Genomic DNA, 13092 nt, shown 5'->3' with positions numbered 1-13092 from the left:
ATGCCAGTGCATTCTATTTCCATATCAGGTCATTCCTTCAAATGGTACACATTCCATTGTTTTACTGAACCCTGACCAATCCTGTATTAATGGACATGTGAATTATGTCCAGGTTGTTTTATTTATTTATTTTTTTTGGTATCATAAACACTGCCTCAATGAACATCTTTATATATATATATGTTTGCACACTTGTGGCTTGTATTAGTCTGTTTCTGTTGCTTATAACAAAATACACAGAACTGGGTATTTTATAAAGAAAATGAAATTTATTGCTTACAGTCTCAGAGGCTAGGAAGTCCAAAGTCCAGGGAACACATCTGGTGAAGGCTTTCTTTGGTGGTGACTTCAGTGACAGCAGGGTATCACAGTGGAAAATGGTGCAGCAAAGAGAGCAGAGAGAGATAACCTCCTCATTCACTCTTTTTAAAGCCCTCAGAACCACGCCCATGACAACCATTTTTAATCCATTCATTATGACATGGTCCTACAATCTAATCACCTCTTCAAGGCACTACCTTTCAATTACCATAGTAGGATTTCCCACCCTCTAAACACGGTCACAGTGGGGGTCAAATTTGGGGGAGACTCAATCCAAGGCATGGCTGTAAGATTTTTTTAATAAAAATGGAATTGCTAAATCAAAAGCCATACACATTTACATTTTGATTCAATTTTGCAAAGTTGCCTTCCAAAAAGGTTTTACCAGTTACTCTTTCCAGCAGTCTATACTATTGTCAAAACTGGATATTAATGATCTTTTGAATTTAGTTCATAGGGTAGAAGAAAAATTATGGTTCTTCAATTTATGTTAAGGAGATTAGAATCTTTACATACGTATACTGACTATTTTTATTTCTTTGCCTAAAAATTGCCACTGTGCCATATCCTTGGCTCATTTGTCTTTTTTGTTATCATTTTGTCATCAATTTCTAAGAACTCTTTATTCTAGGGATATTAGTCATTTTTCCAGGTGCCCGTTTGCTCTCAAATCCTTTCATCTCTTTCCCCTGTATGTGTGAGGGGGTGCTGAACCCTGCAGACTGCTTTCCCAATCAGTTGGCTTTCAGCTGAGTTTGGACATTGAGAGGTAGTGGTGGATGACTGAAAGGTGTGAAAGAACAATGACAACCTCAAAGGTGCCTACTTCCTAATCCCTAGAACCTGTGAACATGTTACATGGCAAAGGGGAATTGGATTTCAGATGGAATTATGTTTGCAAATCAGCTGACTTTAAAATAAGATTACCCTGGGTTTTCAAAGTGAACCCAATGTGATCACAAGGGACCTCAAAAGTGGAAGAGGTAGCCGGAAGTGGGAGAATCAGAGAGAATGGTAGTGTGAGAAGAACTCAACTAGCCATTGCTGACTTGGAAGATGGAGTAAGTGGCCATGATGCAAGGCAGGTAGCCTCAAGAAGCTAGGAAAGCCAAGGAAACAGATTCTCACATATATCCTCCAGAAAGAAATGCAGTCCTGACATCTTTTTTTTAGCCCAGTGAGGCCCATTTCATATTTCTGACCTCTAGAACTGCAAAATAAATTTGTGGTGTTTTAAGCCACCTAGTATATGGTAATTTGTTATAGCAGCAATAAGGAAACTAATACAGAGGGCAAGTGGAAGGGAGAAGACAGGACATTTCCACCCTACCCCCCATCCCCTACTTCAAGGAGCATCTCCAGCACCTACTGCGTGTTCCCTTATGGCTTCTGCTCCCATCAGAGGCCTGTGTGGTTTTGGCTTCAGCTGGCCTGTGGGCTCTGGGAATACCACATCTTCCCTTTTTACTTCCCATTTAGGAGCAAAGAGGCTACCTGCTGTTGGTAACTAATTAGGTTCTCATCATCCATTTTTTGGCTCCTCAACTCTTCCACCATCTCTGAAGACAATTCCTATATTAGATTGTCTCTGTTTCAAATATTTAGAGTTGTTTCTCTTTTCCTGGTTGGACCCTGCCTGATTTAATCTGTCAAAAGTATTGCAAATATGTTTTCTCAATTTAATGTTTGTTGACATTTTACATTTTTATTATCATTCAGGAAGTATAAACTTGCATGTAATTAAATTTATCAATATTTTTGTAATTACTTTTGAGCTTTATGTTACAGTTGAAAGGCCTTTTCTCCTCTCAAATTATGAATACAAATAATGTTATTTTATCTACTTTAAAATTTTCTATTGATAAATAATATATAATTACACAAGTATACATGTCATAGGTGTACAGCTTGCTGAATTTTTACAAACTATAAAACTTCTATCCCATTGTGATTTCATTTTTTACACTTAAAATCACAATATATATGGATTTGATTTGAGTGTGCATGGAGTAAGATTGGGATTCAGGTTTGTTAGTTTTCTCTTCAATGGCTAGCTATTCATAATGTTTGAGAGTAGTAAGTCATATTTCTCTTATGGATTTGAAATGACACTTTTATCATATATTTAATTCATGTAATTGATTGATTTCTGGACTCTGATCTATCTATCCTATAATTGTTTTTCACTATTTCATAGTGTTTTAATATAGTTGTGCTAAACACTCCGCTTACCCTAATTACTCATTATCAGAACATAAACTGTTTTAAACATTTGGATTTACAAATGGGACTTACCCCTGCAAGAAAGAGTGAGTCAATATCAAAAACAATTTCTAGGCCAGGTAACAGAGTTAAACTGTCTTGTGTAACTGTGCAGATGTTTATCTTTCTGTTGCCAGTTTACCCATGACCTGGCACATGAAAATATTCAGTAAATAAGTGGTTCCCAAGCCTGGCTGAACATTAAAAGTACATCATACACATATTTTGGCTGAATTCCAACCAATTGAGCAGTAAAATCAATATTCATCAGAACTTATGATCAGAGCTGGATATTTCAATCTATGAAATTTTAGGACACAAGAATAAATCTAAATCTTTTATTAAAAATTATTATTCCAATTTTATTATTTAAAATTTTAGAAGTTGAATCTAGAGTTTGACATTATAGAGCAGGAACAATAATTTCTCAGCACTCTTGCCTGCCCCGTTGCTCCAGTCGTCATTGTTATGCGTATTTTGCAATGCTAAATACATGCTAATTTTAACAGGAGTCAGTGGATGAACAAGATGCTTTTTTTTAATTGAAAAATAATTGATTAAACATATTTGTGGGGTACAGAGTTGAATAGCTATCTATACCTGTGTACAATGTGTGATGACAGATCAGGATAATTAGCATGTTCATCATTCCTTGTGTCCATTAACCAATTTCTCGCTAGCCCCCCTCCCTCTCCCCTTCCCCTTTTTCTACCTCTAGTAATCATAGCTCTGTTCTCTCCTGAAAGTTCAATGCATTGTTGTGATTATCCTTCCTGCCTGCCTTCCTTCTTTCCTTCCTTCCTTTCTTTCTTTCACTCCCACTTATGAATGAGGACATGACATTTGGTATTTCTCTTTGTGTGCCTGGCTTTTTTCAATTAACATAATTTTCTCCAAGCTCATCCATGTAACTGCAAATGGCAGAATTTCATTCTTTTTTTAATGGCTGAATAGCATTCCATTATGTATATTTACCACATTTTCCTTATCCAGTCGTCCATCAAAGGACATTTAGGTTGATTCCATAACAAGATACTTTTTTTAGACTGGCCTTGGCTGGATAGGGTGCTGCTAATAATTTTGCCACCAAATTTTCAAGCTTCCCTCCTTTGCTAATAGTAATTGACTAGATGGAAAAGTTATGGTATTGTCTTCTCAGAGCATTCTTTTATAATCTTTTGTTGTTTGATTAGTGAGAAATTGTTTTTGTTGTTTCTCATTTTTTCCTCTTTTTCATTCATTCTAAGTCTTTACTATGGATGAATGAAGATAACAAGTATATTATTGTATGTGATTTTGAACTTTTTCTTCCCCATAAAATTTTTAAATGATAGAATTGACATCCTGTCTTTAACTTATCATCACACAATAAAAAGAATTCCCAAACAAAAGTTTTTTCTCAGAAGATTAATTGTTTAATTGGAAGTAAACACCTAAAAATTAAATACAGTTCATAAATGTTCTTTTCTCTAATGCAATTTTTTTTTTTTTTTCCAGCGCCTGGCCAGTACAGGGACCTGAACCCTTGACCTTGGTGTTACAACACTGCACTCTAACCAACTGAGCTAACTAGCTGGCCCACTTTAGAGAAATTAATGTCAATATTCACAACAGTTCTACAAAAATTCTAATTAGAGAAAACATAATCTCTATTTTTCTTCCTTGTATTGTTATTTAAAACTTTATAAACATTTATTGGAATAAAAAGGATACAGTATTCTTTCAAACTCTTTCTCAGCATTTATTTTTATCGTCAATGTAGTTCAGTGCTTTTATAGACCACCCACAGTCCTTGGCTCCTGGCCCCATTCTCTATTCTGAAAGCCAGCAACTTTGCATCTGTCTGATCATTCTTCTGTAGTCATATCTTCCTCTGACTGACTGACTCTCTTACTCTGCCTCTCTCTTTCCACTTTTAAGGACCTTTATAATTACATCAGGCCCACCTGAATACTCTAGGATATTCTCCCTATTTTAAAATCAGTTGATTAGCAACATTAATCCATCTTAATTCCCTCTAGCCATGTAATGTAACGTATTCACAGTTTCCAGAGATTAGGCATGGACACTTTGGGGGGCCATTATTCAGCCTACCACAGTATATGTATTTATGTACGTTTTGTAAATCAAGATTCAGTTGTAGAGAACATAATCTACTCTAGCTAAATTAAGCAGAAAGGAATCCATTTCAATGGCCTCAGAACTGTTGGCTGAATAATTAACTAGACATGCTTAAGCTTCAGAGTCACTTCCAAAGAACAATGCAGAACTAGGCCACCGGAGATTTGACACTCCTGCTATAATCAAGTGTCTATAGAATCTGGAAGCTATGGATAGAGCTGTTGACTGCAGAAGCCACATCACCTCCACTACTATCAAAAAGCTGCCTTTAGGGCTAGCTGGTTTGCTCAGTAGGTTAGAGTGTGGTGTTATAACACCAAGATTAAGGGTTCAGATCCCAACCCAGCCACAACAAAACAGAACAAAAAAAAATTGCCTTCGACTTTGATAACTTGAGAATCCAGTACACTACACTGCTGAACTGTGTGGCCTTTGCCATGATCCACACTAGCAAAACAGATGTCTCCTGCCCTATCTCTCTACTCATTTAGCTCAGTTTCAAAATCAAGTTTCATACAAGTGCATCCAATTAGGTGAAACTAAATCATGTGAGGAACTCTGGTTATAATGGAGTCTAGGAGATGTTATTTTTAGCTTGCTAGCCTCTGCAGTACAGAAAGGCATACTAGAAGAAGGTTGAAAACGGAATTAAATTAACCAAGATATCTGCTAGAAACCCACATGGTGTGTTTCTGGAAGGAAATACAAAAGACTGTTACAGTGGATGCAGCTGGGGAGCAGAATTGAGTGGTTAGAAGATGGAATAGGAGAGACACTTTATTTTCATTGTATATCCTTTGTAACTATTGAAATTGGTACCTCACACATGTACTGGCTATTCATAACTAAAGAATTTTTAGAATAGTATCAGGCAAAACAAAACCAAGTAAACTAAAATATAAATAAGATCTCCAGTGATTCTGATACAGCTGGTCCACAGACCAGGGTTTATGGTAACCATATCAAGTAATACTGTTGAATAAATATGTTTTCTATCTGGTCCAGTGGAGGAAGATCATAGGTAAAGCAGTAATTGATAATTATTGGAATTCAGTTTTATATTATTATTATTATTGTCATCATTTGTGAGCTAAAAAATAATCTTTACTGATACTTAGATGTTGTCTTTACCTTGCATTTTGCTCTAATTTGTCACTTTCTTACCCATATTTTAGTGTGACCAGTTAACTAATATATACACAAAAGGCTGATTTTTATAATAAATCTTTACCTTTAATTATCCATCACTTGGATAAAGCTAATCACGTGGACTGAACTCCCACGGCCAGGAACCATAATTCCATCTTGACACTTGCAAGTCTTACAAGATCAAATCTATTAAACTATTTTAAGGAGTGAATTGAATATAATGATGAGCCAAAGAGCTTAGAGAAGGGATTTATTTAAATGAATGAGGAAAGAAGTGGGGAATCCAGCTGCAATGCTGTTTTGGATGAGAAGGATAATGAGTTGATTTATGCAGAGTTTGAGTTGATAGTTGGGAGATGGTCTTTCAAATAGCAGAGTCAGAGCAGAAATGAGGAACTGAAATTTAGGAGAGGGCAAGGATAATGCTGCTGAGCACATGCATTTAATAATAATGAAACACATATAAAACCTTTATTATACAGGTTGTCACTCTATCTGCTTAACACAAGCCAACATGCACACTGATATGTCTCCCTCCTTGTGGTGTAAAGTGAATTTCCGTAGAAAATGAGTAGGAATGGTAACCTAAGGTAACCTCTGAGAGATGTATTTGGAATAAAGCTCTCATTGCAATTAGACTGTTGATCCCTCTGAGCACATGTCACTGAATTGGCCTGTCGACTCCCAGAGGCTAAAGGAGTCTGTAAAAAACAGCTTATTCAGCCACTGTATGACCACAGTGCAGCATCTAGGGAACAACTGCTGATTTCCTGTCTACAGCAACTGAGAGATGTTTGAGAGGGTAGGACTTTAGTCTTTACTACTGATTCAGTGGTAGTCACAACCCTTTGTAATTGGGCCATTAATTGATCAGGAAAAGGGGTGTGTAACTTTGTATGGAAACACTTAAAACAGATCCTGTATGTCCTTTCTCTCTCTCTCTCTCTCTCTCTCTCTCTCTCTCTCTCTCTCTCTCTCTCTCTCTCTCTCTCTCTCTCTCTCTCGCTCTCACTGTAGAAGCGTTGCCTTCAAAAGTTAATCACTGACTAGAACCAGGAAGACAACTCTCAGCTGCTCTCAATAACACCAGTGTGTGCCTACAGAAATCTGCATATGCCACCATGATTCCCTGAAGAATTCACCGGGTGTGGAGGAAGGAACTGCTTCAAACAGTAATCTGACCCATGACCAGAAACCTGACTCCAGCAAAGGAAAAAGTTGCAGTCCCTATGTCAAATGCAATCTCCACTATTTACCGGGAAGAACTTCAGGAACCAGAGGAAGGGCTACCTGCCTGGGCCTGAGGTGTCCAGGCCCTCATATGACTCAGGCCTTTTCTAAGAGTGACCAGAGAAATGCTGCTGTGGGACTGTGCATTCAGGTGGCTGGTGATTTTCCTGTTTCTGTAATGCCCAGTTAAAAGTTTTCCTTTGTCAATAAAGCCCCTTCTGAGGCCAGGATGCTGGAAATGTAGCTGTGGGCACCAGGTATCAAATAGAATAATCCTGTCACTGGAATGTTCACCTCTGCAGTATGATTTCACACTGCTGAGAGGCTCAAAGCATCTGCTCAAAATTACTTTCTGGACCTCCTCCTGAAATTCTTTGAACACAGAGGTGTTCTGCCATGTTCTGTGAGCACCTAAGTGCTTCCTTATCGGGTAAGGGGGTAGATAAAATGTTTCTGATGGAGGGAAGGGGAAGAAGAGTCGGAAAGTTTATTGACCTAATGGATTAGGGCAGTGGTCAACTTATTATTATTTTAAGCATTAGAGTCTCCTGTATTTTCCCAAATGAAATTTTATACACAGCTGTCATATAGGAAAGCACAGCTTTTTGTGTTTATGGCTAGATTTTTGGGATCTAGAACCTTCCTGCTGGACCCCAAAAGTTGCCCCACTTAAATTCTGAAAACGATTACAATTGAGATTAATTCCTTTAAAACAGCAAGTGTTCTCCTTTAAAATGTAAAAATCTCTGCAATAATGACTATGTCAAGCCAGAATCTACCCATGACTTAATACCTCTTAGTATGAACTAGTTTAAATCAGATTTCTGTTTTTCCTAATAACTGGTGAAAAAAATGCACTAGAGCATGTGAATTTTAATGAAATAGAGGGAAAATAAAATTACTTTTGGAGCATGTGCCACTGTGAGGTAGGATAGATATAATGGAGTGTTTCAGGAAGGGAGTTGAGCACTGGTTTTGGTTAGTAGAGAAAAAATATAGGATATTGTGACCATGAGAAATGACTTATTGCCAGTTTATGTGGCACTTATGCCACTTATTGCCTGTGTGATCTTGGGCAAGTTACTTGACCTCTCTGTGCCTTGGTTTTCTCATTTATAACATGACCATAAATAAGTTAATATTTGTTAAGCCTTAGTGCAGTGTCTGACACATAGTAAGCACTCTGTAAGTGTGCAGAGTATCCATTTTTGACTCAGGATTCATTATAGCTATGTAAAGGTTATACACACTAAACCAGTTATGTGAAAGTTATCTTTTCCCTGACATCAGCATGTAGTTTTTTACTTTACTCAGATATAATGTGATAAAAGTTGGTCTGTATTTTTATCAATACTATGCTTAAAAAAAACCTTTTGCCATCAGACTACATTACTGTAAAGAGTACATTGATATATGAGAATTTTTTAAGATAAAAAGTGTCAAAATGTTTGTATCTTAAAATAAAAGCAAAGAGTTTGTTACCAAAAACTATCCTAGTACAAGAAATTATCAAGTGTGTCTATTTGTCAAGTGGAAGCAAAAATTTAATTCAAATTCATTGGAAATAGAAAATGACATAACAGGTAAAAAAAACCTTCAGAATACTAAGCAGGTGATTGAGAAATTTGAGTTAGAGATGCTGTGTAAACCTACAATTTCTGATTGTTATGATTGATCTAACTACTTCATCCTGGTATCTGTAATAGAAATGTGTCAGTACAGAGTTTCACTGCCGAAAGATGCCGTAAAAGTCTTTCAGTACAGCCACCGAACTTATTATACTTGAAGCTATCCTTGTTAAGTGGAGTTCAACTTATGTCTCAACTCTACCTTTAATTGAAAAATTAGCTACGTCCCGCAACCCTATCTTTAATTTGTGTCCTGAGGCAAAGAAACCTATCTTCATATACCTCTGAATGTGAGATTTCTTTATATTATTGGACTACACTCTGCCTTCTTGGGGCCTGGCAGAATAAGTCTAACTGGTTTTACGCATTGGACCCTTTAAACATCCAAAGATGAATCTCTTACTTCTCCCCAGTCTTCCCTTTTTCAATCATATCTCTAGTTTCTTCAATCCTTTCTAGCTGATATCTTTTAAGAACCTTTGCCATCCTAGCTGATTTTCTCCTTTCCAGTTTTTCAACAAGCCTTTAAATGCATCAGAGTCCCTAACCAGTGCAGAAGAAAGAGATCTACCACTTTCCACTGTAGACTCTCTACTTCTATGAATGAAGCAACAAGGAGGGTTTTAAGCAACTGCGTCTTACTCATCCTTTCCTGTAGAGTGGGGGGTTTTGGGGTTCCAGATGTGATTCATTTTGTCCCCGTTAAACGTTAAATTCAACTTTTAGTGATCCTTTTCTTTTAGATTACAATTTATTGCCATTCAACCTATACCCTCTCTATCAGTTTTATGTCATCTGGAAATTCCACAAACAGGTCTTTGTTAATATAAGAATTTCTAGTAGCTTGAGAAACAAAGAGAACTCTGTACCACATAACTTCCTTCCATGCTCACATTGACATTACTGATGTGCTTCATCTTTCTAAATTTTGAAAATATTTGCAGCTAGACTGGACTTACAAGTAGATGAAGCAGAAAGGTGGTTTCAAAGGCAGCATTAAGCTCTCCCAACCTGCCAAAATACATCTCCAATTCATTCCCAGTTCCTTGGGTTCTAAAAGTATATAAAGTTTTTTCTCATTAGAATGAGCCTACATTTAGTAACATTAAATCCTCCAGTCTCATATCCGTGTAAATTTATCAGCAAATTCCCTGACAACTTATGTTCACAGGGAGTAGAGACGGCAAGAAGGCCCTGGGTATGTGAGAAGTAAAAGGCTTTGAAAGAAGATTGGAGGTGCCCTAGCAAGTTCTACTTACTTCAGCCTGTCTAATACTTTTGGAACTCAAACGTTTTCTTCATTAATATATGATTACCTAAACCATCTTAGGAATTTAAAAATAATCTAATCTTTCTTTATGATAGAATACAAAACTTTCTCATGGCTAGCAGGTCTCAGCTGAGTGACAAACCAAAGCACAGAGTAATGGACAAGCTTATCTGAGCCCCATTAACCAGAGCTCTGTAGACATTTTTAGAAATAAAAATGAAATGGTAAGGAAGATGTCTTAAGTTAAAACATTTTATTTTAGGTCAGCATAGTATTTAATGTTGTATTAGAAAACTTATTGCATGCATTCCTTAATAATGGTCATCTTCTATAAAGACACTCTTCCACTCTTTCCATTTAACAAAAGATATGTTATTCAATTAATTAATTATATAAGAAAGTTTGACTTAGCAAATACATTTTCGAAGGTATATCATGTTTACTTTTTAGGAACATTTAAGAAGAAAATACAGATAAAATTTAACTGTTATGGCATCAAAAATTAATAAATGATTTCATAAAGCAGTGTTTTCCACATAAGAGATCAACTGGTCTGTTTTTGTTTGTGTTTTGTTTATTAATGAAGCGATCATAGAGGTTGGAAGCACCTCCTTGCAAATGACACATTGTGTGACTAGTCATGTCCAATAAGTGAAAAGTCATGTGGCTTTAATCCTTGCAATGGTTCTGTATTTAACTTTGATTTTTGAAGCAATCAATACATTTGGATATGCTATGTAAGAATTTGATTTGATGACTACATCTGATGGATCTGGAGAGGATCAATCTGAGATCAACATGGAGAGATTATCATATTTATGGTCCTCATTAATATCTTATATTTTGCCATTCATATTTCTTTTGTTTCTGGGTTTTTAACTAACAATTCAGCATGAATATAAATATAACAATATATGATTAACAGTGATATAAAGTCGTATTTTGATCAAAAATCTCAGTGGTTAGCAGATCTCAGTTGAGTGATAAACCAAGTGACAGAGTAATGAACAAGTTCACCTGAGCCCTATGAACCACAATCCTGTAAACTTTTTAAGAAATAGGAGCAAAATCAGATAACGTCACTCCCTTTAACAACTTTATCTCCTTTATTTCTGGTTCAGAAATTTTATAGTTTTGCATAGGTTTGAGAAATTTTCATAATAAGATCTTCTGAATGTCTTGAAACAAGTGTGAAGAGAAAAATAATACTTCTGTCCACTCTCATTCCAGTAAATGCAGTGCAAAGTCCAAAGTCACTAAAAGGTAACTAGAAATGTGCACCCTCAGGAAGATGTAGTATAAATTTATTTTGAATGTTGTGGTTGAATACAGTCACAATGAAAGACATCTCAAGACAGTAATCCCAGGCAACTGGTGAGTTAAAGATGTAACTGTTCCCTAGGTCAGAGCTTCTCAAACTGTATGGTACACCTAAACCACCTGAAGATGTTATTAAAATGCAGATTCTGATTCAGCAGCTGGGGAGGGGGCAGCTGAGATTCCGGATTTTTGACAAATTTCTAGGTGATGCTGATGTTGCTGGTCCACCTGCAAGGACTACAAGACCCTCTCCAGAGCTGCCAAGAGAAGGCTAAATGACAATGTTAACCTTTTTCAACGAAGCAAACTATATAGGAAAATTATAAAGCAACAAACACATGCCACACATTATATTAGTATAACCTGTCTACTTCCTTGTTTAATTCAGTCCCTGAACTGTGTGTCTACCTGGAAGGCATGAAATGCCGCCTTTAACAATTAACAACAGAGACTCATGATTACCCCAAATCTATCTCTCTCCTATTTAAAAACACACCGCCCACTGAAAACATTGTTTTGTGAAGCTGTGAAAGCTGTGGTTATATATAAATAGACACCAGTGAATAAAGATGGGTATACAAATGGCAGGTGATGAGGAAAAGCTAGCAGGAAAGAATCAAATAACATTTGCTAACTGGAAAGAATCCTGTAAAATAACTCCTATTTGCCTTTTGGTTCAGATTGGTGTACTCTGTTCAGAAAGCGTTCACATGTATTCTACATCTGTAAGTGAAAGAACCACATATTTGCATGAAAAAACAATATGAATAAATGAATTCAACTTACTGTAAGAGACCTCTTATTATGTGCCTGGGAGGGGGGGTTAGGGTGGACAGTAACTAAAAATCATTTTTGAACATCTGCTATATATAAAAACTACACGGATCATATCATTTAATTTCCACTAGCCTTGAGAAGTGATTATGTTATTAAAGTCCTCACTTCACAGATGAGGCTCAGAAAGGTTATAGAATTTACCTAAATTTATATGAGAGCCAAGCTTTCAAATCCATATTTTAGCATAAGAGTTTATAATACCAGTTCAGCACTCTTGAAAGTATGGATGGATTTCTGTTTTGATGTTGGGTAGGTATTTTGAGTATGTAGAAGAAACATAACTCCTAGTAAGTATGGTGTGACTAGGAAAGACCACATTGAGAACAAATGCTTTTCAAATTTATTTTTAAAAATAAAAAATGTGTAAACATAGGACAGTTCAGACAGTGTATAAAGTTATAAAATGAAAAATAAAATATCTCTGCTTCTCTTCTAGAAATGAAATTGTTGGGTCACTTATTCAGAATCGTTAGGGATGGGGCCCTAGCACCTGTATGTTGTAGCACGGGACTGGGAGGGATAGTGGGGGTGACCCCAACTCAGGTCACCCCTAAAAGCAAATCCTTCACAGTTGGTCTGCTGTCACACAACTTATTCGATTTGAAGATTTGTTCTCTTTCCTTTTTCAAAGTTACCTTGAATCTACAAGCATTTGTTTTAAAGATACAAATAGCATCATTTCCTACCAACTAGTGATTGGTATATTTAAAATCCCAGAACAAATCTAGCAAACAAATCAGGTCTGTATCCACTTGTCTGTGCTCCCAGCAGAGGCATCATATGTCTGTGAGTCACAAGACCTGGCAGTCTGCTCCTGGCATGTTAGCTGAATCCCAAATCTGCAGCCAGTGAGGAGACTACAAATGAGATTTGTTAAAAAAAAAAAAAAAAAAAAATTATTGGAGGGATATATATTTTTAATGATACGGGAGGGAAATTTTACCTGAAGTGCTA

The sequence above is a fragment of the Cynocephalus volans genome, chromosome 5 (genome assembly GCF_027409185.1).
Source record: "Cynocephalus volans isolate mCynVol1 chromosome 5, mCynVol1.pri, whole genome shotgun sequence".
In the NCBI taxonomy this organism is placed as follows: domain Eukaryota; kingdom Metazoa; phylum Chordata; class Mammalia; order Dermoptera; family Cynocephalidae; genus Cynocephalus; species Cynocephalus volans.
This window is presented reverse-complemented; position numbering follows the sequence as displayed.